The sequence below is a fragment of the Pipistrellus kuhlii genome, unplaced genomic scaffold (assembly GCF_014108245.1).
Source record: "Pipistrellus kuhlii isolate mPipKuh1 unplaced genomic scaffold, mPipKuh1.p scaffold_m20_p_20, whole genome shotgun sequence".
Classification (NCBI taxonomy): domain Eukaryota; kingdom Metazoa; phylum Chordata; class Mammalia; order Chiroptera; family Vespertilionidae; genus Pipistrellus; species Pipistrellus kuhlii.
Window position 1 is genome coordinate 260,407 of NW_023425516.1, and position 15,514 is coordinate 275,920.

A 15,514-nucleotide genomic window follows, 5' to 3' on the forward strand; every position below is an offset into this window, starting at 1 on the left:
TGAGGCAGGAACGCAAAGCAGCAGGCTTCTCTTGGAGACAGAAGCAGCAGGGAGTGTTAGCAGGTGGGCCAGCTCTCCCCAACGGCAGGGCCAGGCCACAGCCGTGTTGGACGTACCCCCCCCCCCCCCCCCCCGGCCTGACCCAGGCCTCCCGGTGGGAAAAGCTGGACTTCAGTCTCCCGCGTCTCAGGGCGGGGCCAGGCTGTAACCCCGCCATCGCCTCGCTGCACCCCCAGGAGCCGTGAGCGGGCACAGGAGTCACCCCCATTCCACAGAGGGAAACTGAGGCTCGGGCTCTGAGAGGTAAGCAGCTACGAGGGACGAGACTTTCGGGTGGAACAGGATGAAGCCAGTCGGACACTTGACTCAGGCGCATATTTTAAAGGGGAACCAAAAAAATTCAGTAATCAAGAAAAATAATAGTTTTTCACAATGTACTTAAAAGTTGAAATGAATGCAAAACCGAAAAGCACTAAAAACATGGGTCCACACAACTTGAACGTGAATGTCCATAGCAGCACTATTCCCAGTGGGGAACATAGACTCCATGCCTGTGTAAGGGGGTGAATAAAACGGGTCCCTCCATGCACTGGTATGTCATTGGCCAATTGAAAAGGAAGGAAGTGCCCATACAACGTGGTGGCCCTGAAGACGTGGTGTGAGCGAGGGAAGCCGGCAAAAGGCTGCATCTCGTGTGATTCCATTCGTATGACCTGTCCCCACAGGCGGGGGGAAGGCCGGTGCAGGCCGGAGACAGGAAACAGGGAGTAGCCCTTAATAGGCAAGAGATTCCCTTGGCGATGATGGAAATGTTCTAACCCAGTGGTCGGCAAACGCATTAGTCAACAGCCAAATAGCAACAGGACAAGGGAGCCAAATTTTTTAAACTTAAACTCCTTCTAACGCCACTTCTTCAAAATAGACTCGCCCAGGCCGTGGTGTTTTGTGGAAGAGCCACACTCAAGGGGCCAAAGAGCTGCATGTGGCTCGCGAGCCGCAGTTTGCCGACCACGGGTCTAAGATTGACTGGATGATGGCACACAACTCTGAACTGTGTGCTCTAGAGGGGTGAGCTGTATGACACATAACACAATAAGATAAACTTTTAATTAACGCCAAACATCTGCAATGAACAAAAGAGCAACATTTTATTTTATTTATTTTTTAAAAATAAATCTTTATTGTTCATATTATTACAAAAGTTCCTCATATTTCCCCCCCTCCATCAGGTTCCCACCCCACCTCTGCCCTTTCCCCACCCCCCATTGTCCTCATCCATAGGTGCACAGTTTATGTTCAGTCTCTTCCCGCATCCCCCTCTCTCCTTTTCCCCGAGAATCGTCATTCCACTCCCCTTCCATACCTCTGACTCTAAAAATAGCAATATTTTAAATAAAGACTTTTCCTCCTCTCCCCCAAGCCCCAGCCCTTAGCAGAAACTCACCCTCACACCCGCACCCCTCTCTCCTCCTCCGGGAAAGCCCAGACAGAACCTGCAGCGTGTCCAGTGGCCGAGCTCAGAACAGGGCCTTTGCTGCCTGGCCTCGGAGGAGGCAGAAGGTGCCATTGGCCCTGCCACAGGTGAGGTCAGAGGTCGGGGGGTGGGGGGTTAAAGGTGATACTAGAGCTGTCTCCCTCAGTCTGGCCACTTGCACACCTGGTGCCCCTGTCACCCAACTACCGCGCTGCCCACCCAGGAGCACGGCCACCTGAGGCCACTGAGCCTGGGAAGGTGGCTGAGCCACTGGCTGACATGGTAACAGTTTGGCTCTATTAGGGGAAATTTTACATTTTAAACCATTTTAACATTACACATGAGAAAGGTGAATTTCGCCTGTTTCTTTTTACTTCTGGCGGTTTACTTTACACGCTTTACTCCCCAAAGATTTAAAGTTACCAGGTGGCTCCCAGCACCTCCTGGGGGACAGCGTGCTGGCGACTCACGTGTCCCATCGGTGATCACGGCCGTCCTCTGCGAGAGGAGGCCGGGGCAGGGCCCTCCAGGCCCGGACGAGGCCTCGCCCACATAGCAGGTGCCCTGACCAGTGTGGCTCAGTGGATAGAGCATCAGCCTGGGGACTGAGGGGTCCCAGGTTCGATTTCGGTCAAGGGCATGTACCTTGGATGCATACATCCAAGTGGAGAGTGTGCAGGAGGCAGCTGATCGATGTTTCTCTCTAAACCTCTCCCTTCCTCTCTGTAAAAAAATCAATAAAATACATTTTTTTAAAAAAAAGAAATGCTTGTTGGGTGACTTACAACGTTGTCGCTGAGTGCCCCCCTGTTCGCTGTGCGCTAAGCCTTCGTCCCTCAGGCCGTTAGGGAGCCGGTGGTGTGATTCTCCCCGTTCTGCGGAGGGAGAGCAGGCTCAGGGGCCTGAGTGGCCGCTCACTACCCCACCCCCCAGTCTGACGGCGGGGGTGACCATGGAGGAGAGGAGATGGAGGAGAGGAGGGCCCCATCTTCCCTCCACTGCCTTCTCCCCGCAGTGCAAGCAGCTTTGGGGGCAGACAGCTCGCTCCCAGGACTGCTGCTCCGGCCCGGCAGGGCGGGTGGTGTGTGCCATCCTTCCCTGGCCCCTGGGTCCCCAGCTTGGCGTGTCCTGCCCGGAGGCTGCCCCTGGGCCCTTCGCCTCGGGGGGCGGGAAGGGTGGGCTCAGTGACTCCTGCAGCCGGCGGCCAGCCCTGCGGGGACCGGACCGAGGCGGGTTGGCTGAGGGGCCGGCAGTGGGGCGGGGAGAGCCTCCGGGAGCTGGAGGGGGAGCGGACACACGCAGGCTGCGGTCCGGCCTGGATCCGGCTGGCACTGAACGAGGGAACCTCAGGAGCCCGCCCTGCTTCTCCGAACATGAGGCACAAACACCATGAGGCACAGGCTCCAGCCCCCAGCCTGCCCTCCCCTCAGTCGGGACAAATCCGAATGGACTGGAGGGGGGGTGGCAGTTTGCCTTTGAGAGTCACACAGACCCAGTTGGAACAGTTTGAATTTCATTGCCCCCCCCCCCACCTCTGGGGACACTGGGTGGGCTCGGGTATGAGTTAATCTTTTTGACTCACCTGGGAAACAGGAGGGATCTCTTGGACTTGCTTAGGACAACTTGAAGTTGTAAAGAGCATCCTGCAGAGACCCAGGCTTTCTGGTTCAAGGTGACTTCCATGACTCAGTAGTTTTTTCAGCTGCCAGCATTAAGCATCTCCTTTCACACACACACACACACACACACTCCAAAAAATAAAACACCTGCCGAAACCGGTGTGGCCAGTGGATAGAGCGTCATCTGCAGACTGAGGGATCCCAGGTTCGATTCCAGTCAAGGTCATGTACATTGGTTGTGGGCACATCTCCAGTGGGGGGGGGGGGGGTGCAGGAGGCGGCTGGTCGATGTTTCTCTCTCATCAATGTTTCTAACTCTCTATCCCTCTTTCTTCCTCTCTGTAAAAAAATCAATAAAATATATTAAAAAAATATAAAACACATAACAGTTATATTTAGTAAATAGTTAGGTCAAAACAACTAATAAGTATGTGTGGCCCAACAACTTAGTAGCTGCTTGAAAAATGCACTAAGATTGAAAGGAAAAATAATATTTTAGTTCCCTTTTTTAGTTGATTTTAGAGAAAGAGAGGGAGTAGAATGGAGGGAGGAAGGGAGGGAGAGAGAGAGAGAGAGAAAAGGAGAGAGAGAGAGAGAGAAAGGGAGAGAGAGAGAGAGAGAGAGAGAGAGAGAGAGAGAGAGAGAGAAACATCTATTTGCTGTCCACTTGTTGATGCATTCATTGGTTGCTTTTTGTATGTGCCCTGACCCGGGACTGAACTCACAACCTTGGTGTCTCAGGACCAGCTGAGCGGCCCAGCCAGGGAATTCCTTCTTAAAAATCATAAATACTAATGGGATGAGTAGGCTCTAGGCAGCTGCTCAGACCTTGGAATTCGATTGGGCGTCACCACCTTGTTCACTGTCCACACTATTTTTGCAAGATACTTGGTTTTTATCAGAACTGCCATAACCCATTTTCACAAAGTCGTGACATCATTCTACAGATGCCACTGCGTCTGACATTCAGACTGCAAGCTACGTACCTTGAGCCGATAGTTTCCAACCTGGCCGACAGGTGTCGCTGCGTTCCGTTCAAAAACCCTCCCTGCCCGGCCTTCACAGCTCAGGGCTCAGCGGTTGAGCGTCGGTTGACCTATGAACCATGAGGTCATGGTTCAATTCCCAGTCAGGGCACAAGCCCGGATGGTGGGCTAGATCTGCAGAGTGGGAGTCAATCAGGAGGCATTTGAGACCATGCTTCCCAACGATTGTCATCAGTTTAGCGCAAATAAAAATTAGTTTGAAACAAAGATTTTCTAAATCGATTTGAGAGAGGGAGGCGGGGAGATAGCGATTTGTTGTTCAACTCATCCCTGCATTCATTGGTTGCGTCTTGGATATGCCCTGACACCCAAGATTCTCTATTATCATTGATGCTTCTCTCTCTCTTCCTCTCTGAATTCAATTAAAAATAAAAACAGCCCTAACTGGTGTGGCTCAGTGGCTAGAGCATTAGCCTGTGGACTGAAGGGTCCCTGGTTCATTTCCAGTCAAAGGCATGTGCCTGGGTTGCAGGCTCAGTCCCCAGTGGGGGGCATGCAAGAGGCAGCCAATCAATGATTCTCTCTCATCATTGATGTTTCTATGCCAAACCTGTAAGGAATTTTTATAAGAATTCTTTTGGACCTTGCTAGATAGCTCAGTTGGCTAGAGCAGTGGTCGGCAAACTCATTAGTCAACAGAACCAAATATCAACAGTACAAAGATTGACATTTCTTTTGAGAGACTAATTTTTTAAGCTTAAACTTCTTGTAACGCCAATTCTTCAAAATAGACTCGCCCGGGCCGTGGTATTTTGTGGAAGAGCCTCACTCAAGGGGCCAAAGAGCCGCGTGTGGCTTTCGAGCCGCAGTTTTCCGACCTCAGGGCTAGAGCATCCTCCTGATGTGCTAAGGCTGCAGGTTCGATCCCCGATCAGGGCACATCCAAGAAGCAACCAATGAATGCAGGGATGAGTTGAACAACAAATCGCTATCTCCCCACCTCCCTCTCTCAAATCGATTTAGAAAATCTTTGTGTGTTTTTTTAAAATATATTTTATTGATTTTTATACAGAGAGGAAGGGAGAGAGATAGAGAGTTAGAAACATCGATGAGAGAGAGTCATCGATCAGCTGCCTCTTGCACACCCCCTACTGGGGATATGCCCGCAACCAAGGTACATGCCCTTGACCGGAATCGAACCCGGGTCCCTTCAGTCCCCAAGCCCACGCTCTATCCATTGAGCCAAACCGGTCCCGGCTAGAAAATCTTTGTTTCAAACTAATTTTTATTTGCACTAAACTGATGACAATTGTTGGACGCAGATCTCAAATGCTCCTCGGAATGGCTGTTTGCAGCTTCTTTCATGCATCGTGATTAAAGAAGTTTACGTGGAACCAGAGAGAGCAAGGTGGGGGTTGGATTACAGGAAAATGCACAAGATGGTGTGCTCTCCAGACAGAGGGCGGTTTTGCTTATTTCAAAGGTGTGTTACCCAGATGCACAGAAACAAGAGACAGGGCTTGCTTAAGACAAAGATAACATTTGACTTAAAAAGCCATGTGCGTGGGGCGCGACTGCCCACCTTCCCAGTGGGCGCTCCTGATCAGATCACCCGGCAGGTTCCTTCCCCAGAACCTTTCCCCACGAGGCAAGAAAACATCCGCAGGAAGCGGGGCCGGATGGAGCCGGGCGCGCCGCCTCCTCGTGGCCGGCAGAGGGCGCGCTCACCCCACGCAGCCTGAGGTTCCCCTCTGCTCTCCCCTAAGAATGCCCAGCGGAGTCAGACAAACCAGCCGAAATCCGATCCAAACTCCACGCCCAGTGCTCCCGGGCCAGACAGGCGGACGCGCCAGGAAACCTGTTCTGTGGCCAGCGCCTCGCGGTTTCCCCAGGAGCCAAGTCCGGCCGCAGACACCGGGCGGTCCGGATGGGCTGCTGCCCGCCAGGTGCTTGCAGGGCGGATAGCCGGGCTCTGAGGGCGGGTCCCGGGGCCTCGGTGCTGCAGGGACCGGGCAGCGGGGCCGCGGCCGGAGCGGGTCCAAACCACTCGGCTCCTGTTTCCTCATCGGGACAGCAGGCCGGCGGGCTTCCCAGGGGGTGTGAGAACTCAGGAGCTGCTCTCATTGTATCTCATAGCACGCAGGCTTCCGTCAAACGTTCATTGTGGCCCTAGCCGGTGTGGCTCAGTGGATAGAGTAGGGGTGTTGAACTCAATCAGAGAAGGGGCCAAAATCTAAAATCCAGCCTAAATCGCGGGCCGAATGGTTTACTGAACAGTCATAAACTGTCATTGTGATGGAAACGCAGCGGAGTGCAGTGATGACAGCGCGGTGCGGGCCACATTGCAAGGCCTGGAGGGACGGATTTGGCCCGCGGGCCTTGTGTTTGACACATGTGGGATAGAGCATCGGCCTGCGGACTGAAAGGTCCCAGGCTCCATTCTGGTCAAGGGCATGTACCGGTACCTTGGTTGCGGGCACATCCCCAGTAGCAGGTGTGCATCGATGTTTCTTTTCTTTTCTTTTTTTTTCTTTTTCTTTCTTTCTTCTTTTTTTAAAAATATATTTTATTGATTTTGTACAGAGAGGAAGGGAGAGAGATATAGAGCTAGAAACATCGATGAGAGAGAATCATGAGAGTCAGTCATCGATCAGCTGCCTCTAGCACACCCCCTACTGGGGATGTGCCCGCAACCAAGGTACATGCCCTTGACTGGAATCGAACCTGGGTCCCTTCAGTCCCCAAGCCAACGCTCTATCCATTGAGCCAAACCGGTTTCGGCTTCTTTTCTTTTTTAAAAGATACATTTTATTGATTTTTTTACAGAGAGGAGAGGAGAGGAAAGGAGACGGGTAGAGAGTTAGAAACATCGATGAGAAAGAGTCATCGATCAGCTGCCTCTTGCACACCCCCTACTGAGGATGCACCCGCAACCCAGGTACATGCCCTTGACCAGAACTGAACCCGGGACCCTTCAGCCCCCAGGCTGACGCTCTATCCACTGAGCCAAACCGGATTCGGCTCTCATCAATGTTTCTAGCTCTCTATCCCTCTCTCTTCCTCTCTGTAAAAAAATCAATAAAATATATATTAAAAAATAATAAAAAAAAATGTTCATTGTTATCCTAGTAAAAGAGCTGCCATTGTTGCTCACCGCCCATGCCAAGCCCTGCGTTGGCTGTTTTTGTGAAGCTCCCCGTGGACTGGCTTTATTTCCCCCTTTCACTCTAACCACCCCGTGAGGCAGGTTACTGTTCTCCCCATTTCACGGGAGAGGAGACGGGGGCACAGGGAGGGTAAGCACCCTGCCCAGGTCTCCCAGCCGGGAGCTGGGGTTTGAACCCAGAAGCCTGACTCCAGCCCCAGGCTGAAGCAGCCTCACGGGGACAGAACGACATCTGTCAGGGATCCTGAGACTTGTCCTTTGTTTGGGGGGGGGAACGCAGGCCCCCGCTGAGCGAGCCCATCCGTTAGGCAGGGGGCCAGCCGAGGCGCAGGCTGAGGTCCCTGACCTGCTGCTCCCAGCTCGGCTCACCCCTGAGCCCCGGGCCGGCACTGCTGGCGGACGCCCCGGTGCAATGCTGACCAGGCCACAGCCCCCAGCACGGCGACCCCAGAGGACCGTCCGTGGCGCCACTGAGTGGCCGGCGGGAGGCCAGGCTGGCGTGTCCTCAGGACCCGCTGGGTCACCCAGAGCCGTGACCCTGCCTCTCAGGGACAGACCGGGAGCCCGGGCCCCGGAGGCTCCAAGGCTGAGGACGGGGACACAGGCTGCTCTTTGGGCCACTTCTGTTTCACACCCCGCGCACGGCCAGGTCCGGGGGCAGGGCGGGCTCTCCCACTGGCGCCGGGAGGCTTTCAGAAGGGCCTCTTCACCAAAGAGGGGAGACGGGGCGCTGGGCTGTGGGAGGGGGTCGTCGGCAGGCCTGTGCCTGGCGGGCGAGGGGCGGGACGTCCCGGTGCCTGGGGAAGGGCTGGGGGCGGGCAGAGCCCGGTGACCGAAGCCCCAGGGGAAGGGGCGTAAAGACCTCACCGCACCCCACCCGCCCTGCCTGCCGGCTCCCGGCCCCGCCTGCGCGCCGGGCAGGCCCCGGTGAGGACCAGGCCTCCTGGACACGGCGTCGGTGCTGTGATGGGAGCCCCTGGCCTCCCCGGCTGCTGCCCGCGGCCGCGCAGGAGCGTCTCCCTTCGCGTTTGGTCTCAGCTGCTCCCTGGCCTGCCCCGCGGCTTCCGAGTCCCCGGAGGCCTCCGGCTGGGAGGAGGCCCCGAGAGGCCGCGGTGTGGACGGTGAGGAATCTCAGCCCGAGCACCGCCGCCCGGCCCCTGGGGGACCGGCTGAGGCGGGTCAGGCGCGATGGCCGTGACTCAGCCGGCCGTGCCCGCAGGAGGCCCGGGAGAGCCCCGCGAGGGGCTGGGAGCTTGCGGTTTGGAGTGTCCGCACAACAAAGGTCCGAAGCATGTTTGTGGGTTTGCTTGAGCCGTGCGGCTCGGGGGTTGGAGCGCCGTCCGGTACACCAGCACGGCAGGTTCGATCCCGGCCAGGGCCGCACCAGAACCAACCACCGAACGCACACATGCGGGGAGCAACAGAGCCCTCCCTCCTCCTCCTCTAGAAATCAATTAATGAAACATTTTAAAATATGTGAACGGAGCCACTTTACGATGGAACCAGCTGCGTCCGGAGACACTGCCTGAGCCTCTGCTCCCTCAGACTGTGCAGCGTTAGAGCCGCCGTCCGGCCGGCCCAGGGCTTCCGGATTGTCTTCTGGCCTGGCGGCTCTGTCCGCTCCCCGGCCGGCTCCCGGCTCACCGACCATCGCAGCCCTGGATGGGAGCGGCTCTGTCCGCTCCCGGCCGGCTCCCGGCTCACTAGCCATCGCAGCCGTGGATGGGAGCGGCTCTGTCCGCTCCCCGGCCGGCTCCCGGCTCACTGGCCATCGCAGCCGTGGATGGGAGCGGCTCTGTCCGCTCCCCGGCCGGCTCCCGGCTCACTGACCATCGCAGCCCTGGATGGGAGCGGCTCTGTCCGCTCCCCAGCCGGCTCCCGGCTCACTGACCATCGCAGCCCTGGATGGGAGCGGCTCTGTCCGCTCCCCGGCCGGCTCCCGGCTCACTGACCATCGCAGCCGTGGATGGGAGCGGCTCTGTCCGCTGCCCGGCCGGCTCCCGGCTCACTGGCCATCGCAGCCGTGGATGGGAGCGGCTCTGTCCTCTCACCGTCCGGCTCCCGGCTCACTGGCCATCGCAGCCGCGGCCGCCCTGGATGGGGAGCGGCCGCAGGGCCTCCATCGGCGCCGGGCGGAGCCTGGTCCTGAGGAGAAGCACAGCCTGAGGAGAAGCACAGCCTGAGGAGAAGCACAGCCTGAGGAGAAGCACAGCCTGAGGGGTGGCCGCTCAGCGACACACACAGCCCCGACCGCGGGCACCGCTGGGCCAGCAGCCTGCGGGGCCAGGTCACCGATCCCTCTGACCCTGCTGCAGCCAGGGACACACACACACACCACCCCCACACACCACACCACCCACACACACACATACACACACCACACACATACACACACACCGCATACACACCACATACACACCACACACACCACACACACACACCACACACACACACCACACACACACACATACACACACCACACACATACACACACCACACACACACACACACCACACACACACACACCACACCACACACACACACACACACCACACACACACACACACCACACATACACACACCACACATACACACACCACACACATACACACACCACTCACACATACCACATACACCACACACATGCTCACTCACACACACACACTCACACACACAGACACACCACACACACATACACACACCACACACATACACCACACACACATACACACACCACTCATACCACATACACCACACACACACACACTCACACACACACACTCACACACACACACACACTCACACACATACAGTTACACACACACACTCACACAAACTCACACACACACACATGCTCACACACACACACACACTCACACACATACAGTTACACACACACACTCACACAAACTCACACACACACACATGCTCACACCCAGACTCACACTCACACACATACAGTTACACACACACACTCACACAAACTCACACACACACACATGCTCACACACAGACCCCCCCACACACACATGCACAGAAGACAGGGCCAGGTGCTTTCAGAAGGAAATTCATCCTGCGGTCTGAGGCATGTTTGGTCTGAATTCACACCGAGAGAAACCCGGCCACTGCATGGAACCCCCCACTGAGCCACCCGTCCTCCCAGCGCCCGAGTCAGCGCCTGGGAGACCCGGCCCTCCGCTCCCCCTGTGAGAGCAGGAACCAGAGAGACTTCCTCGTCAGCGACCCAGGAACTGTGTGCCAAGGGCCGCTGGCATTTCAGAGCTGGGGAGGGTGGCGGGGCAGGCTGTGGGGGGAGCAGTGGGCGGTGCAGGGAGGAGGGAGCCGGGCTGTCACTGCGGCTCGGTCCCCCACCGCGGGGAAGAGGCGCTGTTTAAAGGCCCCGGGAAGGGGCTGTGTGTCCTCCGGGCTCGGGCGGGAAGCTCGGAGGGTGGAGGCTGGGAAACGGGAGGCGCACGGCTGGAGCCGTGATCTGGGGCTCCCAGGGATCAGCAAAGCCTGCGGAGACTGGGTCTGGGGTTGGAACAGCCAGTCTGAACCAAGATGCCTGCACCGAAGTGTGGCTGGAAATGGTCTTGGAGCCTTGGGGTTCGCAGGCTGAACAGAGGGCCTGTCAGGTGAGCCAGGGCCAGAGGGCCCCCTTAAACATCGGTGCCAGGGGGGATCCCACATCTTTTTTTTTTTTTTTTTTAATATATTTTATTGATTTTTTTTACAGAGAGGAAGGGAGGGAGAGAGCTAGAAACGTCGATGAGAGCGAAACATCGAGTAGTTGCCTCTTGCACACCCCCAACCGGGGATGTGCCCGCAACCAACGTACATGCCCTTGACCGGAATCGAACCCGGGACCTTTCAGTCCGCAGACCGACGCTCTACCGCTGAGCCAAACCGGCTTCGGCAAGAATCCCACATCTTTGTACAAGGTCAGACACGGGGGCCCTGAGCCGCTGAGCGTGAATGCACCCTGCGTGGAAGTCTGGGGTCCGGAGCAGCTTGACTTCAGAGGAATTAAGTGATGCTCCCAGCACCCATGGCAGAGTCCTCCTGGCCGGAACGGCAAGCACGCGGGTGTTCGAGGAGAGCAGCTGAGGCCCTCTGCAGGGAGTTGCCAGCTCGAGGGGACGGCACAGTCTCCTACCAGCCGTCCCTCCCTCGCGCAGCCACAGGGCGGGGCCAGGAGGTCCCAGGCCTGAGGGAACCTCGCAGGACTGGCCTCCTCCTGGGGAGATCCTGTGAGGAGAGGGTGCTTCTTTTGTATGCTTTCGTTCTCGTTCTTTCGTTTGTTACGGAGGAGTGTTTGAGGACGTTTTACTCATTGAAAATGTGCCTACTCCAGCTCAGCCAGTGTGGCTCAGTGGTTGGGGATCAACCTATGAACCAGGAGGTCACGGTTCCATTCCCAGTCAGGGCGCATGACTGGGTTGAGGGCTTGGTCCTCAGTGTAGGGCACATGTGTCAAACACAAGGCCCGCGGGCCAAATCCGTCCCGCCAGGCCTTGCAATGTGGCCCACACCGCGCTGTCATCACTGCACTCCGCTGCGTTTCCATCACAATGACAGTTTATGACTGTTCAGTAAACCATTCGGCCCACGATTTAGGCTGGATTTTAGATTTTGGCCCCTTCTCTGATTGAGTTTGACACCCCTAGTGTAGGGTGTGCAGGAGGCAGCTGATCAATAATCCTCTCTCATTGATGTTTCTATCTCTTCCTCTCTGAAATAAGTTTAAAAATATATTTTTAAAAAAGCTTACTCCATGGGTGGCGACCATACAATACAGGGTACAGATGACGTGTATGGAATTGTGCACCTGAAATCTGTGTAATTTTGTTAACCAGTGTCACCTCAATACATCTGATAAAAGGGAACAATTTTAAAAATAAATTAATTTAAAAATAAATAAATAAATAAATGTTTGGAAAGAAAATGCTCCTGTTCCAACACCACTCTTAAAGGGTAAATATGCCGAAACCGGTTTGGCTCAGTGGATAGAGCGTCGGCCTGCGGACTGAAAGGTCCCGGGTTCAATTCTGGTCAAGGGCATGTACCTTGGTTGTGGGCACATCCCCAGTAGGGGGTGTGCAAGAGGCAGCTGGTCGATGTTTCTCTCTCATCGACGTTTCTAGCTCTCTATCCTCTCTGTGAAAAATCAATAAAATATATATATTTAAAAATAAATAAAGGGTAAACATGTTTTATCACATGACCTAGCCATCCCACCTCCGGGTGTGCTCCCTGGAGAAGTGAGAGCTGTGTCCCAGTTCACCAGGACCACGGGGCTCCCAGCGGCGGTGCGACAGCAGCCCCAACCGGGAGCAAACCAGGTGACCGGCAGTGACCGGGTCAGCCCAGGGGGCCCCAGGCCACTGCATATGACTCGGCAACAAATAGGATGAGTTATTCAGACACACAGCTCCACGCGGAGTCTCCGTCACACTGAGTGGAAGGAGCCAGGCCACAGTGAGAACATGCGGATGATTTCACAGGCGTGAAAGCCTAGGTCAGTGGTCGGCAAACTCATTAGTCCACAGAGCCAAATACCAACAGCCCAACGATTGAAATTTCTTTTGAGAACGAAATTTTTTAAACTTAAACTCCTTCTAACACCACTTCTTCAAAATAGACTCGCCTAGGCTGTGGTATTTTGTGGTATTTTGGCTCAAGGGGCCAAAGAGCCGCATCCTCTACTGGTCCGTGTGTGGTGTGTGTGTATGAGTGTGTGCAGTTTGCTGATCGTGGGCCTAGGAGATGCAGAGGAATCTACAGCAACGGGAAGCAGGCTCGCAGTCTGGGTGGGGGTGAGGGTGGGCGAGGTGGAGAAGCAGGAGGAAGGGATGACAGAGGCCACGAGAGCACTTGGGGCTGCAGGCATCTTCCTGACCTTGACTGTGGTGGTTTCACGGGCGTGTATTTATGTCCAAATTACACACACGACATACATACCGTGTATTGCAGGTCAGTTCTACCTCAACAAAGCTCTTTTCAAAACAGACTCACCCTGCCGAAACCGGTGTGGCTCAGTGGATAGAGCGTCGGTCTGCGGACTGAAAGGTCCCGGGTTCGATTCTGGTCAGGGGCATGTGACCGAGACCGTCACAGAAAGCGAGCGCAGGGGGCCAGCCTGCAGGGAGCAGCGGAGGCTGCGCCGAAGGAGTGCGTTCCGTCTGGATGCCGCGTGCGCAGCCACAGACCGGCGCCTGCACTCTCCAGCAAACCAGTGGCTCCATAGCAGAGACATCATTTCAAAAACGCTTTCGGGCCCTGGCTGGGTAGCTCGGTGGTTAGAGCATTGTCTGGGTACCCCACAGTTTGTGGGCTCAATCCCTGGTCAGGACACATGCAAGAATCAACCAATGAATGCATAAATAAGTGGAACAACAAATCAATCTTTTTCTTTTTCTTTAAAAAAATTTTTGTCGAAATCGGTTTGGCTCAGTGGATAGAGCGTCAGCCTGCGGACTGAAAGGTCCCAGGTTTGATTCTGGTCAAGGGCATGTACCTTGGCTGTGGGCACATCCCCAGTAGGGAGTGTGTAGGAGGCAGCTGATCAATGTTTCTCTCACATCGATGTTTCAAACTCTCTATCTCTCTCCCTTTCTCTCTGTAAAAAGTCAATAAAATATATTAAAAAATATGTATCTTTATTGATTTCAGAGAGGAAGGGAGAGGGAAAGAGAATCATTAATGATGAGAGAGAACCATTGATTGGCTGTCTCTTGTATGTCCCCTATTCTAAAAAATCAATAAATAAAAAATTTAAAAATGCTTTTGGGAGCATTTAAGATCTTGCTCCCGTATAAGTCACCAGTTTGGCTCAAATAAACTCTTATTAAAATTCAATAAATAAAAAAATAGAAAAATGTTTTAATTTTTCTCCTCATATCAGAAAAAAATCATTGTAGAGCCTATGAAAGTGATTAAACGTTGCCTACACAGAAGAAAAATAAAATGTTTTAATATACATAAATAAAGGTTTTGTTTGGTCTTCCCAACAACTCTGTATGTTTGATAGGAATGGCTCCATTTTCCAGAGGAGGAAACTGAGGTTCAGAGGTGTCACTAAGACTCCAGCTGAAGGCCAGTGAAACTGGGATGCTGACTCTAGGATGCCAACTCCTCCTCCTCCTGGTCTGAGGCTCCCCCCACCCCCACCCCCACCCGCCGCGAAGCCCTGCCCAGCCCGGCCCGCCCCCGGTGCGCCTATGATCCAGTAGCTTCGTTTCCTCCCAGGAAAAACCCTGGAGGAAGCAGCATTCTCTTCCTCCGGCAGCAGCAGCAACCCCCGGGGCCAGCCATGGTTTGGATGGAGAAAGAGCTGGTGGACATTCCAGAGAAGAAGTCAGAGACACACAACTGTCCGTTAGAATGCCATGTTTTGTCTTTGTAAATTCCCTTTTTCTTCAGGGGGAGGGGGAATCCTGTTTTAAGGATTTCTGCACACCCCTCCCCATTGAGTTTTAGGGAGTGGAAGGGGAGGCCAGGCAGAGAGAGAGAGAGGAGAGAAAAAGAGAGGGAGAGAGAGAAATGGATGTGAGACACATTGACTGGTTGTCTCTCACACATGCACAGACTGGGGCTGGGGATCGAACCTGCAACCCAGGTACATGCCCTTGACTGGGAATGGGAACCAGTGACCCCTCATGGGCCGGGGCCCATGCTCTAACCGCTGAGCACACTGGCCAGGGCAATGAATTCTATTTTTAAGGAGTTCACCTGAGTCTGAGTATATTGGGGTAATAATTCAGGTAAGTTCACTTTAAGAAAACCAGTATGTAAGAACTTAAACTTGCAAAATAGATTTGTTTATTCATTCCACAAATACCTCCCCCTGGTATGTGACAATCTGAACAGTTAGCAGGGCAGGCAGGCACGGCTTAGGGTGCTTTATGGGGATTAGCAGCTGGTCCTGAAGACACAGCGTGGTGAGTTCTATTGTGTGTTTAATCCATTCTGGCTGCCAAGCGAATTCCACAAACCGAGTGGCTCAAACAGCAGAAATCTCACTGCGCAGAGTCCAGAGGCTGGAAGGCGAGGTCAGGAGCCAGCGTGGTAGGTTCATTCTGCTGCTCTGCTCTTGGCTTGTAAGTGGCTGCCTTCTCACTGAGGGCTCCAAGGACCTCTTTGTGCTCCGGGAGAGAGGGGGAGGGGAGGAGGGGAGAGAGAGAGTGTGAGAGAGAGAGAGAGAGAGAGAGAGAGAGAGAGAGGAAGGGAGAGAGAGGGAGGAAAGGGAGAGAGAGAGAGAGAGAGATAG